General features: G+C 43.4%; 1 long non-coding RNA gene across 1 annotated transcript in view; it reads left to right on the top strand.

Annotated features, from left to right (window-relative positions):
- Window positions 1-25074, top strand: part of LOC127527891 (uncharacterized) — a 406786-nt gene that overhangs the window by 46424 nt on the left and 335288 nt on the right. The window lies entirely within an intron of this gene.

Here is a 25074-nt window from a genome sequence, read left to right as displayed (position 1 = left end):
GACGGCCAGCTCTAGGAAGGGTTCTGGTCGTCCCAAATGTCTTCCATTTAAGGATTATGGAGGCCACTGTGCTCTTGGGAACCTTAAGTGCAGCAGAAATTTTTTTGTAACCTTGGCCAGATCTGTGCCTTGCCACAATTCTGTCTCTGAGCTCTTCAGGCAGTTCCTTTGACCTCATGATTCTCATTTGCTCTGACATGCATTGTGAGCTGTAAGGTCTTATATAGACAGGTGTGTGGCTTTCCTAATCAAGTCCAATCAGTATAATCAAACACAGCTGGACTCAAATGAAGGTCATCTCAAGGATGATCAGAAGAAATGGAAAGCACCGGCGTTAAATATATGAGTGTCACAGCAAAGGGTCTGAATACTTAGGACCATGTGATATTTCAGTTTTTCTTTTTTAATAAATCTGCAACAATTTCAAAAATTCTTTTTTTTGTCTGTCAATATGGGGTGCTGTGTGTACATTAATGAGGAAAAAATTAATTTAAATGATTTTAGCAAATGGCTGCAATATGACAAAGAGTGAAAAATTGAAGGGGGTCTGAATACTTTCCGTACCCACTGTACTTATTGCCCCCCGACTTGCAGCCTGTTTATTGGGGTTTACCCTGGTGGACGAGAGGGTAGCCTCCCTTCGCCTTCGGGTGGGGGGACGGGTCCTAACTGTTGTTTGTGCGTATGCACCGAACAGCAGTTCGGAGTACCCACCCTTTTTGGAGTCCCTGGAGGGGGTTCTAGAGGGCATACCTTCTGGGGACTCCCTCGTTCTGCTGGGAGACTTCAATGCTCACGTGGGCAATGACAGTGAGACCTGGAAGGGCGTGATTGAGAGGAATGGCCCCCCCGATCTGAACCTGAGTGGTGTTTTGTTATTGGACTTCTGTGCTCGTCACGGATTGTCCATAACGAACACCATGTTCAAGCATAGGGGTGTTCATATGTGCACTTGGCACCAGGACACCCTAGGCCTCAGTTCGATGATCGACTTTGTGGTCGTGTCGTCGGACTTGCGGCCACATGTCTTGGACACTCGGGTAAAGAGAGGGGCGGAGCTGTCAACTGATCACCACCTGGTGGTGAGTTGGCTTCGATGGTGGGGGAGGATGCCGGTCAGGCGTGGTAGGCCCAAACGTGTTGTGAGGGTCTGCTGGGAACATCTGGCAGAGCCCCCTGTCAGAAGTAGCTTCAACTCCCACCTCCGGCAGAACTTCGACCATGTCCCGAGGGAGGTGGGGGACATTGAGTCCGAATGGGCCATGTTCAGTGCCTCTATTGTTGAGGTGGCTGACCGGAGCTGTGGCCGTAAGGTGGTCGGTGCCTGTCGTGGCGGCAATCCCCGAACCCGTTGGTGGACACTGGTGGTGAGGGATGCCGTCAAGCTGAAGAAGGAGTCCTACCGGTCCCTTTTGTCCTGTGGGACTCTGGAGGCAGCTGATAGGTACCAGCAGGCCAAGCGGAATGCGGCTTTGGTGGTTGCTGAGGCAAAAACTCGGGCATGGGAGGAGTTTGGGCAGGCCATGGAGAACGACTTTCGGACGGCGTCAAGGAGATTCTGGTCCACCGTTCCGGCGTCTCAGGAGGGGGAAGCAGTGCAGTGTCAACACTGTATATGGTGGGGATGGTGCGCTGCTGACCTCAACTCGGGACGTTGTGAGTCGGTGGGGGGGAGTACTTTGAAGACCTCCTCAACCCCACTAACATGCCTTCCAATGAGGAAGCAGAGCCTGGGGACTCGGAGGTGGGCTCCCCCATCTCTGGGACTGATGTCACCGAGGTGGTCAAAAAACTCCTTGGTGGCAGGGCCCCGGGGGTGGATGAGATACGCCCGGAGTTCCTCAAGGCTCTGGATGTTGTAGGACTGTCTTGGTTGACACGTCTCTGCAACATCGCATGGACATCAGGGACAGTGCCTCTGGATTGGCAGACCGGGGTGGTGGTCCCCCTCTTTAAGAAGGGGACTGGAGGGTGTGTTCCAACTACAGAGAGATCACACTCCTCAGCCTCCCTGGAAAAGTCTATTCGGGGGTTCTGGAGAGGAGGATCCGTCAGAAAGTTGAACCTCGAATTCAGGAGGAACAGTGTGGTTTTCGTCCTGGACGTGGAACAGTGGACCAGCTCTATACCCTTAGCAGGGTCCTGGAGGGTGCATGGGAGTTCGCCCAACCAGTCTACATGTGTTTTGTGGACTTGGAAAAGGCGTTCGACCGTGTTCCTCGGGGTATCCTGAGGGGGGTACTCCGAGAGTATGGGGTACCGGACCCCCTGATAAGGGCTGTTCAGTCCCTGTACGATCGGTGTCAGAGCTTGGTCCGCATTTCCGGCAGTAAGTCGAACCCGTTTACAGTGAGAGTTGGACTCCATCAGGGCTGCCCTTTGTCACCAATTCTGTTCATAACTTTTATGGGCAGAATTTCTAGGCGCCGCCAGGGTGTTGAGGGGGTCCGGCTTGGTGGACTCAGGATTGGGTCACTGCTTTTTGCAGATGATGTTGTCCTGTTTGCTTCATCAGGCCGTGATCTTCAGCTCTCTCTGGATCGGTTCGCAGCTGAGTGTGAAGCGGCTGGGATGGGAATCAGCACCTCCAAATCCGAGACCATGGTCCTCAGCCGGAAAAGGGTGGAGTGTCCTCTCAGGGTTAGGAGCGAGATCCTGCCCCAAGTGGAGGAGTTCAAGTATCTCGGGGTCTTGTTCACGAGTGAGGGAAGAATGGAGCGTGAGATCGACAAGCGGATCGGTGCGGCATCCGCAGTAATGCGGGCTCTGCATCGGTCTGTCGTGGTGAAAAAGGAGCTGAGCCGCAAGGCGAAGCTCTCAATTTACCAGTCGATCTATGTTCCTACCCTCACCTATGGTCATGAGCTATGGGTAGTGACCGAAAGAACGAGATCACGAATACAAGCGGCTGAAATGAGTTTTATCCGCAGGGTGTCTGGGCTCTACCTTAAAGATAGGGTGAGAAGTTCAGTCATCCGGGAAGGGCTCAGAGTAGAGCCACTGCTCCTCCGCATTGAGAGGAGTCAGATGAGGTGGCTCGGGCATCTGATCAGGATGCCTCCTGGACGCCTCCCTGGTGAGGTGTTCTGGGTACATCTAACCGGGAGGAGGACCCGGGGAAGACCCAGGACACGCTGGAGGGACTATGTCTCCTGGCTGACCTGGGAACGCCTCGGGATTCTCCCGGAAGAGCTAGAAGAAGAGGCTGGGGAGAGGGAAGTCTGGGCATCTCTGCTCAAGCTGCTGCCCCCGCGACCCGATCTCGGATAAACGGAAGAAGATGGATGGATGGATAAAACAGTTTGTTACACAGTTATGACAGTTAAGCTATCCTAATAAGAATGGAAGGAATGAAGTCTGTTAATTTAAGAGGCTTGACCTATTCAAAATATTTAATGGCTTATTACAGGGGTGTCAAACTTAAACACACAGTAGGCCAAAATTAAAAACTTGGACAACGTCGCAGGCGAACCTTGATATTTATTGAAAAAATGTCTACAATTGAGGAAGTTTTTCCTTCTCATCAGATGTAACGATGAAACTTTTCATATGGAAACAAACTTAAGCTTTGCTTGTTCCCGATTCAATATTTAAGCAAAACTTAATACTATAAACACACGTGAAACCAAATGTCAAATAAAAGACACATCTGTGGCATTCATTTCTTAAATAAAATAAAAACAAATATCTTATGCCTCTTTGGGGTCAGGCTCTGAGCTGAGGATTGAGTAAAGGTGTTCATCAGTGAGGCGACTCCTGTGTGATGTTTTGTTCATCTTCATCAAGGAGAATAGTTGCTCACACAGATATGTGCTGCCGAACATAGAGAGCATTTGAGCAGCTCGGGTACGGAGCCTTGGCATTGTGTCAGGGATGTAACGTGGAAACTGCAGCACCCACAGCGTCGTACTTTGACTTCAGCGTGTCACTACACTGGAGTTCGATCAGCTCCATTTGGAGGTTAGTTGCTGTGCTTTCCACGTCAACTGCAAACGGATTACTAAGCAGTTCAAACCTTCATTTCTGGGCATCAAAATCAGCAAATCGCCGGGTAAACTCGGCGCTGAGTAAGCCGAGTTTATCAGCAAACTGTGCACTTGGGAACACGGCGGTAGAGATCTGCGTTTTTATGGTTTGGCAGCAAAGAAAATGGCTCAGGTTTCCTTACAGCATCTGAGTCTCCCACATGCGCAATTTTGTTTTAAAAGCCCTCAGTTCAGTGTACATGTCTGTGATGACAAGGCCCCGTCCCTGAAGCTGCAGGTTCAACACATCGAGATGGCTCGTAATGTCACAGAGAAATGGCAGCTCAGACAGAAACTCTTTATCCCGGAGCTCTGCTGTGTCTTTCCTTTTGCTTTCTAGAAACTGGCAAATTTCCTCACGTAGCTCTAAATATCTGTTCAGTACGTTTCCTCTGCTTCACCATCTCACCTCTGTGTGATACGACACGTCTGCGTATTCCAAACAACACTCCTCCAGAAAAGACTTGAACTGGCGGTGATTCAAACCTTTAGCTCTTATAAAGTTAACTACTCGTGTTATGGTGCTCATAACATGTTCCATCTTCATGGCTTTGCCACACAATGATTCCTGATGCATGATGCAGTGATAAACAGTTAGCTCACCTGCACAGTTCTCTCCCCCTCCGCATCTTCTCCCAAATCCTGGCCACCAGTCCGCTCTTTTGACCGCACATCGCGGGCGCACCATCTGTCGTTAGTCCCACAAGTTTATCCCAAGGTAGCCTCATTTGAGTTACACATTTGGAAACCTCTTCAGAGATTTCTTTTGCTGTGGATGTGCCATGCATTGATTTTAAACACAAAAGTTCCTCCGTAACGTGCAGATTTGAGTCCACTCCACGGATGAAGACTGACAGCTGGGCAGTATCAGATATGTCACAGCTCTCATCCACAGCAAGGGAGAATGCATTGAAATCTTTTTCCTTTTCCATCAGCTGTTCATGTAGATTTGTGGCAAGATCATACGCACGATCAGCCACTGTGTTTCTGCTAAGGCTCACATTAAAAAATGCTTGCAATTTATCTGGGCACACGACGTCGCCATCTTTGATCATTCACTTTTTGACAATCTCTCCCTCATTAAAGGGCCGGGCTGATTTTGCAGTCTCTGCTGCCACAATAAAACTGGCCTTTACAGCAGCCTCACTTTGTGAAACCAAACTTCTTTTCATCTCTTCTACTTTCTGGAGCTTTTGTGCTACGTCCAGGTCCTTGTACTTGTCGTGGTGTTTCGTTTCATAGTGTCTTCTTATGTTATATTCTTTGGTTACAGCTATGTTGGCTCCACACACAAGACAAACAGGTCTGTCCTTTACATTTGTGAACAGATATTCTGCTTCCCACATTTCTAGAAAGCTTCTGTTTTCCACCTTTCGTTTGTTCATTTTTGGGAGGGGTGGCCCAATGTGACTGGTAGCATGAGGTCGCTAATGAATGTCAACAGAGGAGGGGGCGGTTGTGGGTTAAGATTGACATGCCAATACACCAGCAGAGCATTCTGGGATTTGTAGTATTAGCGGTGCATGTGCTGTCTACCAGCGAGCCAGCTCTAGTAGACATTTGATATTTTCTGGCGGGCCAGATTTGGCCCGCAGGCCTGAGTTTGACATCTATGGCTTATTAGTTTGCCAGAGACTTTGATTTTGGCCATCACATCATAATTATAGTGTGTGACAATAGATGGCGCTATTCCAGTGTTTGATCTGGCACAGACAGATACGAGAGGCACACTTACAAAAACAAAGAGGCTTTTAATTTTTCTTCGCTCGTGTGGAACGTCTTCCCCGTCCCCACGAGTCTGCACAACACAATCAAAAGCATGAATCCCAATCACAATCCTTCTATTATTCTTTTCTTCTCCACTCCTCTCCTCCCCACTCTGGCTCTCAGAGTAGTGTCTGCTGGTCCCTTATATAGATCACACGGAAGTGCTCCAGCTGCTCGTTGACCCACTTCCGGGTGTGGCAGAAGGACCGCCCACATGGGCTTAGGGACAGTTGCAGCACATCCTGGTGGCCCCCCTGGATCCCAACAGGGGTTTAACGAACTCCAATTCCCATGAAACCCTGCAGGAGACCGAGGTATCACTGCCATCCAGATGGGCTGACATCTAGTGTTCCAGGGGAGGTGATGCTCAGTCCACATTTACCCACCCCAGTCCTTTCAAGGCAGAGGCGTCCCGGCTGGGCGGGGGCCCCAGCCACCCATAACAAGTGATAACCTGCTTCTAAAGGTTTATATCATTTTAAAAACCCATAAGACAGTATAAAGACGTATTATGGCATCATTGAGAAAGGCCTCATCAGAAGTCCTCATTTTACCAGGAATGGTTGCACAGATGGACGCACAAGCGGAAGCCGAATACATTTTTCAAATCGCCCAGAATGTTCCTCTCCCATATGATCCAGAAGATGACTTAGATCCGCCTCCACCACCACCAACTCCACTTGTCACGCTTGGGTCACAGATTTGCACAGAGACACAAGAGGTTGTAGAAAAGAAAGGAACTTTATTCAGAACACTGCAAACAAACATTTGTCTCTTTTCAAGTTTAAACGTGCTCCTCCATGACAATTCAGAGATAACAGTTTCCCCAGGAGGAGGGAATGTCTGAGAGGGGTAAGGAGAAGCAAGAAATCAGTTTAAGCCACTGAGAGAAGCCCGTACAGGCTTTTTGACAAGGCGGAGTAGCGCGTGAGAGGCAGATTACGTGACAGAGCCGGCCAGAAGGAAAAGGAGAAATGTGAAGGTAGTCTGTCTATGTCTCCTAGGGTTTTTCCCAGGGGCGTCTGTGTCTTTTTGGGGGTACGATTAGCTTCGCAGCTCACACCCCCTCCCTCAGCTTTATTCACGTTTTCGTGAATCAAGCGATTCTCCAGACCAGGTTCAAACAGACGAGACAGCACATCAGCATTAATGTGTTGAGAGCCAGGTCGATGTCTGACTTCAAAACTGTAAGGTTGCAAACCTAAGAACCATCTCATAAGACGAGAGTTTGTATCTTTTTGACGGTATAACCACTGAAGTGGAGCATGATCACTTACTAATGTGAACTTACGTTCCCATAAGTAATAGCGTAGTGCTTCTATAGCCCATTTAATTGCCAAACATTCTTTCTCAATAGTTGAATAATTGCGTTCTCTTGGGAGTAATTTCCTACTCAAGTACGTGATAGGGTGTTACTTCACCATCAAATACCTGGGAAAGGACCACTCCTACTCCGAATGCACTAGCGTCTGTTTGTAGAATAAAATCTTTAGAGAAATCAGGATTTCTTAGCACTGGATAAGAAGACAAGGCTTTTTATTAAATCTGAAAAGGAACGTTCGCAAAGTTCTGTCCATATAATAGGGCGGTTTTTTTTTCCTTTAGTAAGTTCTGAGAGTGGAGCAGCCCTATCTGCAAAGTCAGGGATGAATCTCCTGTAGTAACCAGCTAGTCCAAGAAAAGCGCGCACCTGTTTTTGCGTTTTAGGATGTGGGTAAGCGAGTACCCCCTCTATTTTCCTTAGTTGTGGACAAAGTAAACCCCTGCCCATGGAGTAACCTAGATAATGAGTCTCAGACATACCTAGTTTACATTTCTTCGGGTTAGCAGTTAATCCAGCTTGTTTCAGGCTATCAAGAACAGCTTGTAGGCGTTGTAAATGTGAATGCCAATCATTGCTGAAAATCACCACATCATCAAGATACGCCCCAGAATACTCAGAATGTGGGCGTAGTATTTGATCCACCATTCGCTGAAAAGTTAAAGGGGCTCCATGAAGACCAAACGGGAGTCTTGTAAATTCATAAAGTCCATCAGGAGTCACAAATGCTGGTTTTTCACAACTGTTAGCCTCCAGTGGCACCTGCCAATAACCTTTTGTGAGGTCTAGTGTGGAAATATAGGTCGCCTGACCCAGTTTTTCCAAGAGCTCGTCCACCCGGGGCATTGGGTAAACATCGAATTTAGACACCTTATTCAAGCGCCTAAAATTGATACAAAAACAAACCGAACCGTCTGGCTTTGGGACTAACACGACCGGAGAACACCAGTCACTTTTGCTTTCACGAATCACACCTAGTTCCAACATCTTCTTGACTTCTTCGCGCACAATATTCCTTCGTGCTTCGGGAATACGAAATGGCTGCATCTGCACTCGAACACCGGCTTCAGTGGTGATTTTATGTTCTGCTAAATTAGTGATGCCTGGCAAATCTAAAAAACATCAGTGTTCTGTTCTATTAAGCTTAATAACTCTGTCTTTTGTGAATCAGTCAAATCGTTGCCAATGACAACATCAGTCTGGGAAACAGCACTTAAGGTAGTGTGAACTTGTTGTCTGTCTTGCCACTTCTTTAAGAGATTAATGTGCAGAATCTGAAATGGTTTTCGTCGACCAGGAATTCTAACCTTGTAGTTTACTGGTCCTATACGCTCCTCGATAACTGCTGGGCCCTGCCATTTCGCCAGGAATTTATGTGGGTCTGACGGTATTAATACTAAAACACGATCGCCTGGTTTGAATTCACGAAGATGACTGCGTCTATCGTATAGACGTTTTTGTGTTTCCTGTTCTCGCTGTTGATGTTCTACAGCAATAGAAGAAAGTCTGGAAATTCTTTCCTGTAAGGAAATTATTCGGTCTGCAAAACCCTCACCAAGCAAAGTTGTTTCATGTCCTATCCATTCCTCTTCAACAACATCGAGGACGCCTGCCAAATAATAGCTCGAAGGGACTCAAACCGGTGGATGCCTGCGGCGATTCTCATACAGCGAACAAAACAAAAGGCAAGACGGTGTCCCATGTTATGGGATCATTATGAGCAACTCATCTGATCATGTGTTTTAAGGTTTTGTTAAACCGTTCAGTCAAGCCATTAGTTTGTGGATGGTAAACGGTGGTACCCAATTTCTTAATAGTGAACCGTTTACATAATTGTTTCATCACACGAGAAGTGAAAGATGTACCCTGATCAGTTAAAATTGCTTTAGGAATGCCAATACGAGTAGACATCACAGAGAGAGCTTTGGCTACCGATGAGGAGTTTGCCTTTTTCAAAGCAGTTACTTCTGGATATTGCGTTGCATAGTCAACTAACACCAGCATATACTGGAAACCATTTTTAGTTTTAGGCAAAGGTCCTACAATATCTAAACCAACCCTCTGAAAGGGAACATCCAAAATAGGCATTGGGCAAAGGAGGGCCCGTGGAGGCTTTTGAGCAGAGACAATTTGGCAGTCAGGACATGAAGTGCAGAACCATTCAACATCTTTTCCCATATTTAGCCAATAAAATCATTTCGATAAGCGCTCTCTAAACGTGATGGTGGATTTTTCGTCTCTTTTGCTGCTATACCTCTCCAATGATACAGCACCCGATCAAATGTAAAATCACCAGGGACAACTATGTTAGATTACAAATAAATTCCTTTAGTGATTGTTATTAGAATAAAATGGTATGTAGAATCTTAACAAACTGGAACAAACTAAAACAAAAAAGTGGTGAACACCCCAATGTACTCTGGAGACTTATTTTTATTATTATTTTTAACAACTCTCACATGGGAGAAAAAAGAAATGGATGTCTGCCTGTTAATGAACACCAACGTGTACAGACACCGGGAACTGTGATCACCAACAATTTAATTGAAAAAAGAATGCCATGTTAACTTTTCCTCACTCAGCACACGACTTAACCAGAAGTGTCCGTTTTTTTTATTAACAACTAGAGGCCTTTGCCCCCTGCTCGCTTCGCTTGCCTACCCCTTCACACCTATTTCCCCCAAACACCCCCCCGCCAGCACTACACTCCGTTATGTAGAGGGGGGCTGAACGCACCCCAAGGATACACGGTCGCTCCTCCAAAACCCCTCTTAAGTGGTGATACATTGGGAAACAAGTAACAGGTGTTTTTTTACCTCCTCTACGCTCGATCAGCTGCTATATTGCTGCTGCTGCCGTGCCGCATGACCTGCTTTTTGTGGGGCGCTTCGACATTTAAAAGCCCGTACAGCACCTGGATATTCAATCTCTTTTTATGGTTCTGTTTTTTCGCCTAGTAATATTTCCAATTGTTTGCGCTAATGCAATCTTTACTCTCATTTTTGCGAGACTTTTCTTACTTCACCTGTTCTGCATGGGTATCATAGGACTTGCTTCCAAAGGGTAAAAGTATGATGTGACTAGACCATCTCGTGGGATGTGAAAGTGTCTTCAAAAGATCACGTCTAGTCGCAGGAGAAAAGTCTTGTATCGTCGCAAGATTTTTTTTTTTATGATAGAGAGAAATTACATTCTGTAGGCATGTTATTCATTGATCATAAAATACTAAAATTAATAAAATGCCCTTAAAACACGTACTTTAACTAAGAGATGTATGTACAACATATTTATCAATTTATGCATCCATCCATCCATTATCCAACCCGCTATATCTGAACTACAGGGTCACGGAGGTCTGCTGGAGCCAATCCCACCCAACACAGGGCACAAGGCAGGAAACAAACCTCCGGCAGGGCGCCAGCCCACCGCTGGGCAAACACACCAAGCACACACCAGGGACAATTTGGAATCACCAATGCACCTAACCTGCATGTCTTTGGACTGTGGGAGGAAACCCACGCAGGGAGGACACGGGAAGCGCCACCTCGCCGCCCTCTTTTATTCATAGTTTATTTAAATTTTAGTTATCATTTTAATAATCAATATATCCTAACAGCAAGTGAAAAAAAGTTGATGTCTGTGAGGCGGAGTTGAGTCATCATGAGGACGGACTTAGATGCTGTCTTGCGCGGAGCAAAGAACTGTGGGTAGCAGAAAGAAGGAGAAAGCGTGGTTGTTCCCACTATCTGTTAAAGTAATAGTTTGCCATTCAAATAGAAGGTTTCTTAGAAATAGTGTGCGTCAATCGAAGCAACTTAAGTTCTATTCATTTGTTTTGGTTCATAATAAATTGCGTATACTGTATATGTTTATCTTAGAACCAATATGTTATTCCCTTGTTAAAGTTAAATGAGTTTAAAGAACCAGAAAGTAATGTTATATTTTTGAGAACTTTGTCTCTACAGTTCTTATAAGGCACTGTTAACTCAGAATATTTAATCAGAGGTGGCCATTGGAGTACACGAGGGCCTTGGGTGAGTGTCATATGCGGGGCCGAGAGCCATAAGTTTAGGCTATATACCGTATCACCACGCTCATGGGCTTATTCGCCTCTAATGCTGTACGCCTTATTATTGTTAAAAAACATGGTGCCTTATGTAGGTACCATAGGCCGCTTGATTACATTACGTATTGTAATTGTCCTTATCTTGGTTTAGCGGCCTTTAACCAACTGAATTAATGATTCAGAAACACTTTGCACGCAAAATTAACAAACTAGATAACAGTCGTTTCTGCCGAACCCGCTGGAGTCGGCAAATTTATTTAATTACAGAGAACCAGAACATTTGTAATAAAACGAACACTTACCAAATAGCTGCTTTGACAGTCACAGATGGAAGTCCACTTTTCTGGCATTTCGCTGAGCAAAATCATTGATAAGATCCTCATAGCCCAATGTTGAGGCAAGTTCCTTTTCGATTGACCAAATAGCTAAACTACACAGTCTGTTTTGCGACATTGTTGATCGTAGATAATTTTTAATAAGTTTCAACTTTGAAAAGCTTCTTTCCGCACTCGCAACGGTCACAGGAATTAGAAGAAATCCACCACGTACCGTATTTCAGTCTATAACGGATCTCAATGTCTTGCAGAGGCCCCGCATATTTGTATGATGAGCTGACGATGACAAAAGAATCTCCTATCGCGGGGCCTGGGGGCGATTGCCCTAGTCGCCACCCCCAAAGGCCGCCTCTGCTTTAACTTATTAATTAAGTTGTAATTGTTACGCTTGTAATTTCATTTAGGCCAGGTTTATACAGTACTTCACACAACACGACTCAAGCTCCAGTGGACACTACGCGAGCGTTGCACTGCTTACTTGCGCACGTATTTTACATAAATCTGGAAGATTCCAGCAGGTGGCAGCATAGACACAGTATATAGATAGATGCCGCTTTCACTGTGTTGCCCAGTCGACACGATACGTCAGCACGTCCGCCATATTGCGAGTGGCAAAGTGCTATTTACACTAATACAGGTAGACGTGGAAACCGGGTTTTCTGATGAAAAACAATAACGTTTAAAACAGTATCGTTTACATACTGTTATATATGATTGTTTAGGTATTGATTGCTATGGTCTGCGTCTTTTGGGACGTATGACATACGGAGGAAAGGGTGTGGTTTTAAAAAGCACACTGTATGGAGAGTTGGATAAACAGGGTTCAAAATAAACAGCATTCAAAGCATTATTCTGAATGTGTCGCTACTTCAACCTAAAGAACATTACAATTGGCGAACGAGGATGGCTGAAAATGTTCCGTTTGTTTCGCTTCCACCCTCCGAGCCTTTCTTGCCTCAGCCGGGAGAAGCGCCTGTTCCGTGGGACAGATGGAAGTCTTCATTTCAAACGTACCTGCTTGCTGTGAGTTTGGATGCAGTTGCTAGTGCTAGAAAAAGAGCCATTCTCCTGCATTGCCTCGGCTCAGAAGGACTCCGCGTCTTCCAGACTCTCGGCGATGCTGACACATACGAAGTCGCTATTGGGCTCCTTGACGGGCACTTTACAAAAAAGCAGTGTATACTTTTGAAACGGTTACAGTTCCGTCAGCGGACACAATGTGCTGATGTGTCTATTTCGCAGTACGTGGCTGACTTAAAGGGTTTAGCCGAGTCTTGTAAATTTGGCCTTCTTCATGATGAAATGATTAGAGACCAACTGATTGAAAACACTACTCTTCCTCTGGTGCGTGAGAGGCTTCTTTTGGAGGATGATGACTTGACGCTCAGTAAAGCATTGACTATAGCATGCCAAATAGAATCAGCTTCTCAATGTGCACATAAAATTGCTGAAACACAGATGCCTTCTGCGAATCCCTTAACTGCTGTTCAGACAGTGAATGAGCCACAGGGCGCGGAGTGTAACTGTGCATCTGACTGTCAGTCTCAAGCATCATTACAGCAGATGAGACCTCATACAGCTCAGTCTCGCCAGTGCTGTGGCAATTGCGGTTCTACTAGACATGTGTCTCGTACCATGGACTGCCTTGCACGAGGACAAATATGTAGTTGGTGTCGAAAACCCAATCATTTCGCAAAATGGTGTAGGTCAGCACCAGACCCTGGAAATAGTAACTGTACACAGCAAAAACAACGCTCTGCTGAGTCTTCCCCTGCAGTTATTCACACAGTCTGTTCCTCTCTACCCGGGTTTCGTTCCTGTGCCGTGTACCTGGATGATGTTTGCATTCCTCTTCTGCTTGACACAGGAGCTAAAGTGTCACTTCTAAACATGGCCACCTATATAACATTCTTATCGCACTTACCACTTCAGCCACCTAACCTTTCCCTCTACAGATATGGCAGTTCCAGAATTGATGTGGTGGGTATTGTTCGCTGCACTGTACCAAGGTTTATCACCTCTTTAGTCAAATGTGGAGGCCATTCAGCGTGTTCCAGTACCTACTTCAGCTTCACAGTTGGCCTCATTTCTGGGGATGACAGGGTACTACTTGAGATTCATGCCACAATTTTCTGCACTCACTACGCCCCTTCGGCAGCTGCTTAAAAAGTCGGCGGACTGTGCAGAAGCCTTTCGCAAACTTAAGAGTTGCTTACTACTTCACCAGTCTTGGCACATTTTAATGTGGACAGTCCAACTATTATAACTTGTGATGTATCTGCTTCAGCAGTAGGTGCAGTTCTTTCACAGATACAAGATGGAGTGGAGAAGCCTGTGGCTTTTGCTTCTCGTGCATTGAGCCCTGCTGAACAGAAATAATCAGTGGGAGAGAGGGAGACACTTGCATGTGTATGAGCCTGTGAAGAGTGGCATACCTACCTGTACGGGCGTCCATTTACTTTAAGAACTGATCACCAGGCCCTAACATCTTTGATGTCCTCTGCTGGTTCAGGTCACAGGCTGCTGCGCATGCACCGCAGCCAAACTTATGCTAGGCCATTAGCCTAATGGAGGGGTTGAATGCTTTAATCAAAGCCTACAAAATGGCCTCAGGGTTCACCTGTTGCAGGGTTTCTCTTTTAACGAAGCACTGACACAGACCCTGCTGCATTATAGAGCTGCTCAGCATGTTACGACTGGGGTTTCCCAGCCAAACTTATGCTAGGCCATGAGCTGGAACTATTCTTGCATAGGCTTCGTCTCCCTATATCTTTTTCACCCACCAAGTTAGCCGAGTCAAATGTGCAAAAATGACAAGCAAAGTCCTAGCATGATTTCAACAGGAAGAGGAGAATATGGGTTCCCAATTTCAAGGTGCTGGACTAGGTTAGGGTCTGCCGCCCATGTCGCTCTAGCAAACATCATTCCGTCTGGTCGTCACCCCTTCAGATTAAGAGCCAGCTTGGACCTGCAACCTTTCAGTTAGTGGATGGGTCTCGGTGGCACGACAGCAGGCTGTGCAAGGTGCCAGCCCCTTCAGGATCTGATAGAATCATCAAGGGCAACCCTACCTCAGATGACACAACTTGGATGTCCCAGGTCCCCCTTCTTCTTCCCCTGAATACGGATCCTCAACCCACTGCTAGCAGTGGAACCCCAATATCTCGAGCAGCAAGACTGCCTTCAAGGCCTGCCCACTTCCAAGGCTTTCTAACCTCTTTTCACACCTAATTCAATTGGTAGGGGAGGGGGGAAAATATTGTATATGATTGTTCAGGTATTGATTGCTGTGCTCTGCATCTTTTGGGATGTATGACATACGGAGGAAAGGGTGTGGTTTTAAAAAGCACACTGTATGGAGAGTTGGATAAACGGGGTTCAAAATAAAGAGCATTCGAAACGTTATTCTGAGTGTGTCGCTACTTCAACCTAAAGAACATTACACATACAACAGATTTTGGTGAATTGTTTACATGCAATTATTTATATCCATTTATACACTAATAATGGCAATTATTAAATAATTCCTCCCATATAAGTAACATTTCTTGGACTGCCTTCTTCCATCTCCGAAACATTTCTAGACTTTGTCCTGTTCTTATGCAACACTGAAGTATTGGTTAATGCCCGAGTCACCTCACTTATAGATTACTGTAATGCTATTCTATCTGGCATCCCACAAAAACTTATCCATCGCTTACAACTTCTTCCAAATTCTGCTGCCAGGATAATAACCTGCTGTTCTAAATCCACTGAACATATTACACCGATTCTCTCTCAACGTCACTGGCTCCCTGTTAACTACAGAATACAATACACAATACCGCTCTTAACATTTAAAGCTCTCCACAACCTCGCTGATCTCCTCCAGACTGACACTCCTCTCGCTCACTCAAATCCTGTAATTTGAGAGTAATCAGTCTGGCAATATGGTGCAGCCTTAGTGTGTGGAAGACAGACACAACTAAAGACATGAGCATAAAATGATGGTTGTCAATTTCAAACTGTGTTTCCTCAATGTGCTCCTTGAGAAAAAACACATCATCTGAACCAATCTCAGCCCAAACAAACTGATTGACAAAAGATACACTGACAGCTTGTCCTAATGTCGACTGTCTGATAACACGCTCAGCTACTTTGACCACCTTGACTGGACCCTCAGAAGGAATCGTCAAACCTCCTTTGTTTTTTAATGTGAGCAAGTGATAACTGTGATCATATGATGCCAGTACAGCATCTGTTACCAAACTAGCACGGCACACATCACAGGTCAGCTTTCTCAAAATCCCGTCTAAGGCCTACCTGACCTCCCACTGCTTCCTGAGGTGGATTTCTTTGGGAAACTTTCAAAGTTTGAGAAATGTTAACAGCTAACAACAATCTACACAGTTAGTGACTAAATACGTTTAGCCAAAACATTGTTTGGAGGCTCACTTGAGCACATAAATGCATAGCTTTGCTAGCTTAGCCTGGCGTAGCTAAAGTTAAGATGATATAACAGGATTTTCTAATGGCCAAATATAACCAAAACCATTGTTCAGCCTTACCTATGAAATGTAATCCCCTGTACAGCGGTTTGTACAATCCCAAACAGCACATGCATGAGGCATCTTTATCTATTACTTCACTCCACAGCAGTGCCACTCGCAATATGGCGGTGACGTTGACGTACGATGTTGCTGGTCATGAGGCGTCTAGTAATTCTAGGTCTATGGGTGGCAGTGCGAGATATCATCATGGTGGGTGAGAAAATGTTCAGCTTCGCTGTGTTATGAATTGCCCGAAGCCAGTGGCGTAGCTAGGGGCGGGCGGAGTGGGCGGTCAGCCCCGGCCGGCACATTTTTGGGGGCGGCATTATTGGCCAAAAGGCTCAGTACAATTCGTGTGTAAGCAGCAGGGTTCGGAAAAATATCACTCGTGAATGGAAAAAGTAAAATTCTGATTTTTAGCCACAAACACTTCAAAAAAAATTTCAGACTGTCCTTCTGTGACGGCATCAGACACAGCAGTAGAAATTTATGAGGCAAAAATAATAATACTATAAAATATGTGTTTATAACAAAAATAAACAAACATTACACTGATAATAATTTCTATGAAGATAAACAACTAATTTACAATTTATAATTTAGTTTCGTTTTCAATCCGAATCTGTTGTGCCTCTGTGCCGAAAACATCCCCACCTATCACTTGTACACTACGCTGGTTGTGGTTTTCGCAGTGTAATTATATTAAACTGATAATTAGAACATGGCTTCTCAGTGCCTCTATACAATATTCTTGTCTAGTTGATGCTTGTAATTATATGTAAAAAATTATTGCTGTTTCTCTATAGATGAATACATCTATGCAAAATTTATCATAATTTTTCTCCATACGTCATTTTAATTTTCTATTTAAATTGGTTAACATATTCAGATATGTTGGAGGGCAGCAAATCGAAGGACCACCCCGCCCCATGCGGCATGAACTCGAGCTACGCCACTGCCTGAAACCTCCATTAAATTCCCAGGACACCTTGGCACAATATTTCTGAAAAGAATGTTTGGTCCTGTTTTGGGTCAAGAGCGTTTGATGGATTGTCTCTTATTCATGTCTGTGAAATGTACTTCTACATAAAAAAGCCTAAGGTCTCGGGAGTCTGGTCATTGTGAATAGTTAATACAGAAAAGAGAATACAGAACACACGCCGCACTTGTCCTATCTCTTCTGAAAAACACTAGTTGAATTTTGAACATCATGTACTATGATTGGTTAACACTGTGGACACAGGTGCTATATCTCCGCCATATTGTCCCTTAAAGAATAAAGATTATAGCACCCACAGGAAGTCTGACAATTAAGTGGAGACCCCTTAGTTTGTCAGCATCATCTGGGTAGCGCCCAGGTCCATATTCTAAAATATCTTACCTTATATCTATTTAGTTAGCATGTTGACACGGTTCAGTTTCAATATATGTGGTATATTTCGCTGACCAGGGGTTTCTTGTCAAAAGGTTAAAATAAAACAGAGATCCAAGATATCCCTATTGAAACGGCAACATTTGTTTTTAAGTGCATAGGTTCGTCTTGCATTCTCATTTTTAACGCTGTATCAAACTATGGTTAATTTCAAAGCAAAATGCATCCAATCATTTTGCTTATAACTAAATTAAATAAACCTTATCCATAGAGCCCAGTGCTTGATAATACTTAACACTAATTGATATCATTAAATAGTACTTCTGTGTTTTATTTAGTTTTAATATTTAATATTTTTAATATGCCTTTTGCAAGCTTTATTTAAAAAAATTAACTCTGTCTATTCCAGACTGCACAACTCAAAAAAGCTTATTATTTATTTCAAAAAGGTTTCTTTTCATGCTGGTTTTGTCCCCTATCAATGTTTTTTATACATTATGGCAGTTTTTCAAATTATAATAACTGATTTATAACTCCACTTTTTCATGTTCTTCCTGAATCTGGAGGAACACAAACCCAACTTTTAGTGCCGGATAAGGTCCTAACAATAGCGGGTTAATGTTAATTAGCATCATACTCTCCGATGTTAAATATTGTTTTCCCCAACTCTTTGCAACCCCGAGGAACGGGCTAAATAGATGACCGTTTAGCTAATAATATACTGCAAAACATGTAGGTAGAGTTGCAGTGTGCTGTGAGCTTGGGGTGATCCCTTGTTCATCCGTTCTTAATATGTTTTTTTAATTTCCTCTACAACTTAGTGTTTATAAATTTAGTTTTTTATTGTCTTATATTTGTGATACTTGCTTGATATGGATATGGTCGAGTCAATGTTTCATTTTGGAATAATAATGTCTAGCTTAACTCTGCCCCTTGACCATGCTCACCGCACAAACCCCGGGCCTTTGGCTCGTAATCAAGAAGAATGCAACCACTTCTTGACTCTTGGAATCACAGTTCAAACTTACATCCCCTTCACCCTGAATGCGACTCAAACAAAAGATGATTTTTTCACAAAGGATAATTTTTTTCACAAACAGAGGGGAAAAGCCATTTTCAAGCATATTTGTCCTATGTAACTTGGACTACCTAAAAGAAAGAATAAACCTCACAGTTTTAGTAAATTTGTAATCCTTGTGCTAACACATATCTTATACTATAATACGCTACCATGGCTGTTCGTTTGTCTGTCCAGGATTTTAAATCACCTGTAGCTTGCAATCCGGTTCACCTATTGACTTGAAATTTGGTACACATATACTACGTGACGTCTACTATCTGCTTTCGGGGTGATGATTTTATTACTCTTTTTATTTTATTTTATTGTTGAATCAACTCTCGGCACTGTGCAGCAGGGCGGCCGTGCGGCTCATGCGTATGGGTGCTGTTCTCATTCCCTACTACCTTCACTAATCATTCCTGAGGCAGATTGAAGATTTAAGTGCCAGATTAAGTGAAAGATTAAAGAAAACGTACTAAGTAATTGCAACACAAAAACTAACTTAATCAGTTTTAACGCGAAAAGATAAAAGAGAAGCAGCGGGCCGCTAGGGTGGAGAAAAGAAGAGCTGCTCAGGAAGCAGCAAGCACATCATCCTCTGAGCAAACGAATGCTAAATATACAGAGAAAGAGAATGAATAATATGAATGCTCAAGTCAAGTGTATTCACTGCACGTTATCGTGCAGTACGCCGTTACTGGTAATAGATCTTATGTAACTATTGACTAAAACATTATCCTTCCTGATTTGCCTAACGTGTCCAAAATAAGCCTAATCATCAGCCCTGTAGTGTATAGGCTTATATAACGTACTAGAACCATTCTTATAACTGTGGTAAAATGGAATGCTATTACCAAGCATTAACAGAATTTCTAAAAAGTTGTATTATACAAAGCACCCTGAGTACCAAAGTGTTCATAGCCTGTTGATGAAAATGCTGTTATAAGTTAAAGCCCGAACAAGATAACTGTTTTCTATTCAACATATAACATGTTTAGTAAATAAAGAGAGACTAAATACAATTTATAACAAAAATGGAACACCGATGGACCGCTGAATAACCGAGCAAATCTAATTTAACTTGAAGTGACGCAGAGTGTTTTACAAATCAACCCCTACACAGTGGTTCTCAAACTGTGGGGTGGGCTCCCTAGGGGGGCGCGAAGTAACAAAAAGGGGAGTGCGAAAATGTGAAAAAATGAAAACAAGAATCAAAAATATGAAAAATACATCTATTAAAACCAAAACAAATTAACTCAAACTACATTCTGATACTAGAAAAATAAATATAGAGTTAGATAAATGTTGATAAAAGTTAAGTAGGTATAATAAAATATGCATCTATGATATATCATTAATTAAAAAAAGAACAAATTGGTATTAGGGGGGTTCCTTTCAAAAACGCTAGGGGGGCACGATTAAAACTGTTATGAAAACTTGGTTCGCAAATTCGTAAAGGTTGAGAAACTCTGCCCTACAAACTAAATCTACAAAGAGGAAGACCCCAATTGCATTGGTGAGAAAAAAGAAAGTGAACTCCCGATCCTCAATAGACCCTGCCTAGTACCGCGTTAATATATTGGAGACACTGTGCCTGGTAAAGTAGCTTAAAACAACCCCTGTAAACACACACGCACTCAAAAACCTTTGCTGAAGAAGCAGCGTTGCGCCGTTAAAATACTCTGTGGTAAAATTACCGTTATAAAGAAAAAAAAACCCTTTTAAATCAGAAAGGAAGGTTTCTCGGATCCCTATTAAGCGCGTCCATTCCTTTCATTACTAATTTAATAGGATTGCGAGTATAAATATGAATACACTCACAAGCAAACTTTTTAAAATCTAAAGACTTAAATAAAAACAGACAACCTGATCTCAGAGCCCCGGTGTATTAAGATATAATCTCATAAATACTGGTACATCTTATAATAATCTTATAATAATCATTTACCCAATGATTCAACAATACACTTGATACGTCTAAAAATCATCCGGACTTTGGGTATTAACGATAATTATATTTCATTTATCGAAATGAATGGAAACACAGTTGCATTATGTCTTACAGTAATCCCTCGCTATATCGCGCTTCGACTTTCGCGGCTTCACTGTACCGCGGATTTTATATGTAAGCATATTTAAATATATATCGCGGATTTCTGCGGACAATGGGTCTTTTAATTTCTGGTACATGCTTCCTCAGTTGGTTTGCCCAGTTGATTTCATACAAGGGACGCTATTGGCAGATGGCTGAGAAGCTACCCAATCAGAGCATGTATTACGTATTAAATAAAACTCCTCAAATATATTGTGAGCACAGGGGCTGTTCGCACCCCTAGAAGATACGGCCACTCCTCAAAAAACACTAAAAGATTACCTTCATATTGCTCTCTTCCTTGCTGGGCTTAAATGTGGCTGTTTTGTCAAGCGATATGCTTCCCGCACGGTGCTTCGCATACTTAAAAGCTCGAACGGCACGTATTGATTTTTAATTGTTTGTTTTTCTTTGTCTCTGCCTCTGACATTCTGTGCTTCTGACGGAGGGGGTGTGAGCAGGGGGGGCTGTTCTCACCACTAGACGATACGGACGCTCCTCTAAAAAAATGCTGAAAGGCTGCCTTAACATTGCTCCCTTCCTAGCAGCTGCGTTGTCCGGCGGTGCTTTGCATACTTAAAAGCCAAACAGCTCTATTGATTTCTGATTGTTTGCTTTTTTCTGTCTCTCTCTCTGACATTATCTGCTCCTGACGCGCACTCCTTTGAAGAGGAAGATATGTTTGCATTCTTTTAATTGTGAGACGGAACTGTCATCTCTGTCTTGTCATGGAGCACAGTTTAAACTTTTGAAAAAGAGACAAATGTTTGTTTGCAGTGTTTGAATAAAGTTCCTGTCTCTCTACAACCTCCTGTGTTTCTGTGCAGATCTGTGATCCAAGCATGACAATATAAAAATAACCATATAAACATATGGTTTCTAGTTCGCGGATTTTCACCTTTCGCGGGGGGGGTCTGGAACGCAACCCCCGCGATAGAGGAGGGATTACTGTATTAAGCATTTGCCGCAATATAAATTCCTGGGTCCCTGTTCAGGGTTCAGTCAAGCTGTCTCCAGCCGGCTGGCCAAATGAGAATTTTTATAAAACAAAAATGTTTCGTTATCTCAGACTTTTAAAAACAGGCGGACCTGTGCACAGAATCCTCGGCTCCTGTGAGATTCCATTTCGAATGAGTATGCATTTCACAATCGGGGGCCTTCTGTACATAGTTCAGAATACTGACGTCTTATGTCAGAGCTATTACACACCCGGCCTGCACTTTTAAACCAGGCCTGAATGTTCTCAGAGGAGAGACCCTGTTTGAAATTTCAGACGCCGAGACAAAACTTAATTGATTGGATTACCCGTTTCGGTAACAGAAAAAACTACTATGGCTTACTTCAGTCCTACGAACATTGTACATTAATCGTCGTACACGTAGATAGATAGATAGACAGATAGATACTGTAGATAGACAGTTTGATAGCTAGATAGGTAGATATAAGTATAATATGCTACAATTTATACACACACAAGCGCACTCACGCTCCTACACACGCGCACGCACATCATGCTGTTAATTAAATCCTGCACGTTGTAAACAAATATAATTTTTAAAAGGGAGTTACCGGAGAATCAATTTGGAAATATTAATATTAAGGATAAAATATAAGGATGCAGCCCCTCCATTTTAAAACATGCTCGTTTAACGCTTATAAAAATCATGAATAGGCCTTACCGTGGTCCTGGTTTGTTGGGACTCGCTGGAGAATAGAATGTATGAACGATAATTACATCTAAGCCTTTGGCTGGACACCGAAAAGTCAGGTGTTTTTTAAAAAGGAGCCTTTGTCATGCATACTGTAGATTTCTTTTAGCAAATGTCTGGCCTCACTTTAAGCTCATTTTAAACTGACCCTGGAAGATACGAACTAATGTTAAAGTAATTATGTGTGAACATCTTTTGTGTCAGCATAAGGATTGAGCCGGACTAACAGCTGAAGTGTGAATCGACACTGAACCCCACACCCCCCTTAGCTTCAGGCGGTCGGAGCTGGTGGCGCTGTGCTTTGGAAAGCATTGCTTGCCAAAGAGTGTTTTAAAGCGCCTTTCTCTATCCCCAGAATGACTGCATGTTGAAGGCAATCTAACTTTTAGAAAATTAAATGGCACGCTTTTGCAATGTGAATCTTTAGCCCTGCTGATTATTTAAAAAGGGCTTGTTTTAGATATCCTTTTTATACATCCAAGGATAGATTTTTTATACGTGATTTTAGAGAAAAGCCAAGCAAAATAACACCTTTTATTGGCTAACTAAAAAGATTACAATATGCAAGCTTTCGAGGCAACTCAGGACCCTTCTTCAGGCAAGATGTAAGCTTCATCTACATAAGCTTACATCTTGCCTGAAGAAGGGGCCTGAGTTGCCTCGAAAGCTTGCATATTGTAATCTTTTTAGGTAGCCAATAAAATGTGTCATTTTGCTTGGCTTTTCTCTACATTCATAATGGCTAACACGGTACAACACCCCAGTGCTACAGTTATACGTGATTTAAAAGGGATCTGCTGCCTATGTCTGTGTGATTTTTACAAGGCTTATATCTAACTATATTTAAAATGTGAGGTATTGGATGGAAAAAGGGCTTGTTTTAGATATACTTTTTTATATAAATTATACATCCAAGGATACATTTTTTATACGTCTCAAACATGCTTTAAAAGGTCCCTGTTGCCTCTTATTTAACTGTGTGTGATTTTTAAAATCCTTTAACTTTAAAAGTTAAGTTCAACCATTACATATCATGGACAGAAGGTCTGGGCGCTCACGAGCGGTCAGCCATCAGGGGGTGTGCTTACACACCATTGTTTGCAGGCGAGCTTGCAGGGTCCTCCCCCTGCGGGACGCCCAACATCTTACAGCTATAGGCGCTGGACAGTTCGCACCTGCGCAGAACGAAGGCCCTGGACAGCTCGTACTTGAGGGCGCGCAGTGGTCTGCCTGCTCCGAGAGTCTCTGTGTGAACAAAGAGAGCCGGGCAGCTTGTATTTCTGTGGGCTTTGAGCACCCAGCTGTGTGAGGTAAAGGCTTTTTCAGCGTAGAGACTGTCAGGGAAACCCGTCATTTGGTCTTTCTGTCAGATGGGGAAGGCTGATTGACTTAGATAAAATAAAAGCGGTTTACAAATGATAAAACAAAGGTTAGATAGATATTTTAAATTATAGATTACAGGGATTCTTACCCAAAGCAGTATAGGCAGGAACGGTTATAAGGTAGATCGCCCTGGCTGGAACATGTGTGTGTGTGTGTGTGTGTATGTCCTCGGGAGAAGTGGGCAAGGAAGTGGAAGGGCCCGTCGTCAGGTGCTGCCTGACTGGGGATGGAGGCAGAGGCAGGGCCTTCATGCCTGGGGACATGCTGGTCGGGACGGCAGGGTATGGATAGAAACATTCGTTTTTCATGCCATCTTAGGTGTCAATGTGACTTTCGCTCCGTTATTTTCCTCCTGACTCTCAGTGAGTCTTCCCATCATACCTGGCGGTAGACGTCACTCATTGCGCGACACGCCTGTCTAGTGATAATCATTGATTTTGAATTGATTACCCCACAAACACAAGCCAAAGCCTTCCTGCTACTGCAGCTGAGTTTTGTTTAAATCAAATGTTCCATTTTAAGCATATAAGTGCTTCATTAAACACATGATGGGGCTGAGCAGGCTACAAACAGACAGGTAATGTTCAGACTCCCCAAATATACTGAGGCTGAACTTGCAGCTTGGGTGGCCCTTAGTGGCTTCGATGGCCCTCTGAGTCTTCATAGAGCAAGAAACGGCTTTGTATTTTGTACACAATTTTTATGATTTTCATCATTTCTAATGGCTCCAAATTATGTGTTTGCATGAAGACAACTGATTAAAAAATTCAATTGCAATTAATAGCTCAGTTCAAAATTGTAATCAAAAGTCACTGTGTATTAATTGCAATTTATCATATTTCCTTCAAGCAATTAATATTCTGTAAAGCAGAAATAAGTCAGTGATTACTTTCTAAAACAAAACAGTTTTAATAATCAGTTGCTTATGTATACTAAATTATTTTAGTTTGCTTATTGAACAGTTTTGTGTAACAGAAACAAACAAAGAAACAGTGACACACTAATCAGTCAATGGGATTTTTATTTATTTATTTTGATGTTCACAAGAAAATAGTGACGGGAAACGTTACTTGTATTAAATGCACTACATTGCTCATTAAATACAAAATCCTAATCTCCTCCAGTTCAGTGCGTTTCTTTTCCTCACTTTTCTCGATGGGGGAAAAACAGAGAGTCTGATTAAAGCTTTACATCCACTGCATGTGTTGCTGCTGATTTAACTGATCAGTTACTTAACTGCACTTCTCTGTTTGCTACCAGCACTTTCCTTGGAGCTCACGATGGAGGACACGTCACTTCTCTAAGGACAGTATCTCACATCCCAGTCTGAATGGTGAGATGCAATCTTCGTCTCTCAGCAGCCTTGGCTGAGGACTTCAAGCTTACTACACTGAGCCCGTTGTCTGAAAGGCCGA

Source organism: Erpetoichthys calabaricus, chromosome 1 (genome assembly GCF_900747795.2).
Source record: "Erpetoichthys calabaricus chromosome 1, fErpCal1.3, whole genome shotgun sequence".
NCBI lineage: Eukaryota > Metazoa > Chordata > Cladistia > Polypteriformes > Polypteridae > Erpetoichthys > Erpetoichthys calabaricus.
Note: the sequence above shows the minus strand (reverse complement) of the source record. Positions and strands in the feature narration are given on the sequence as shown.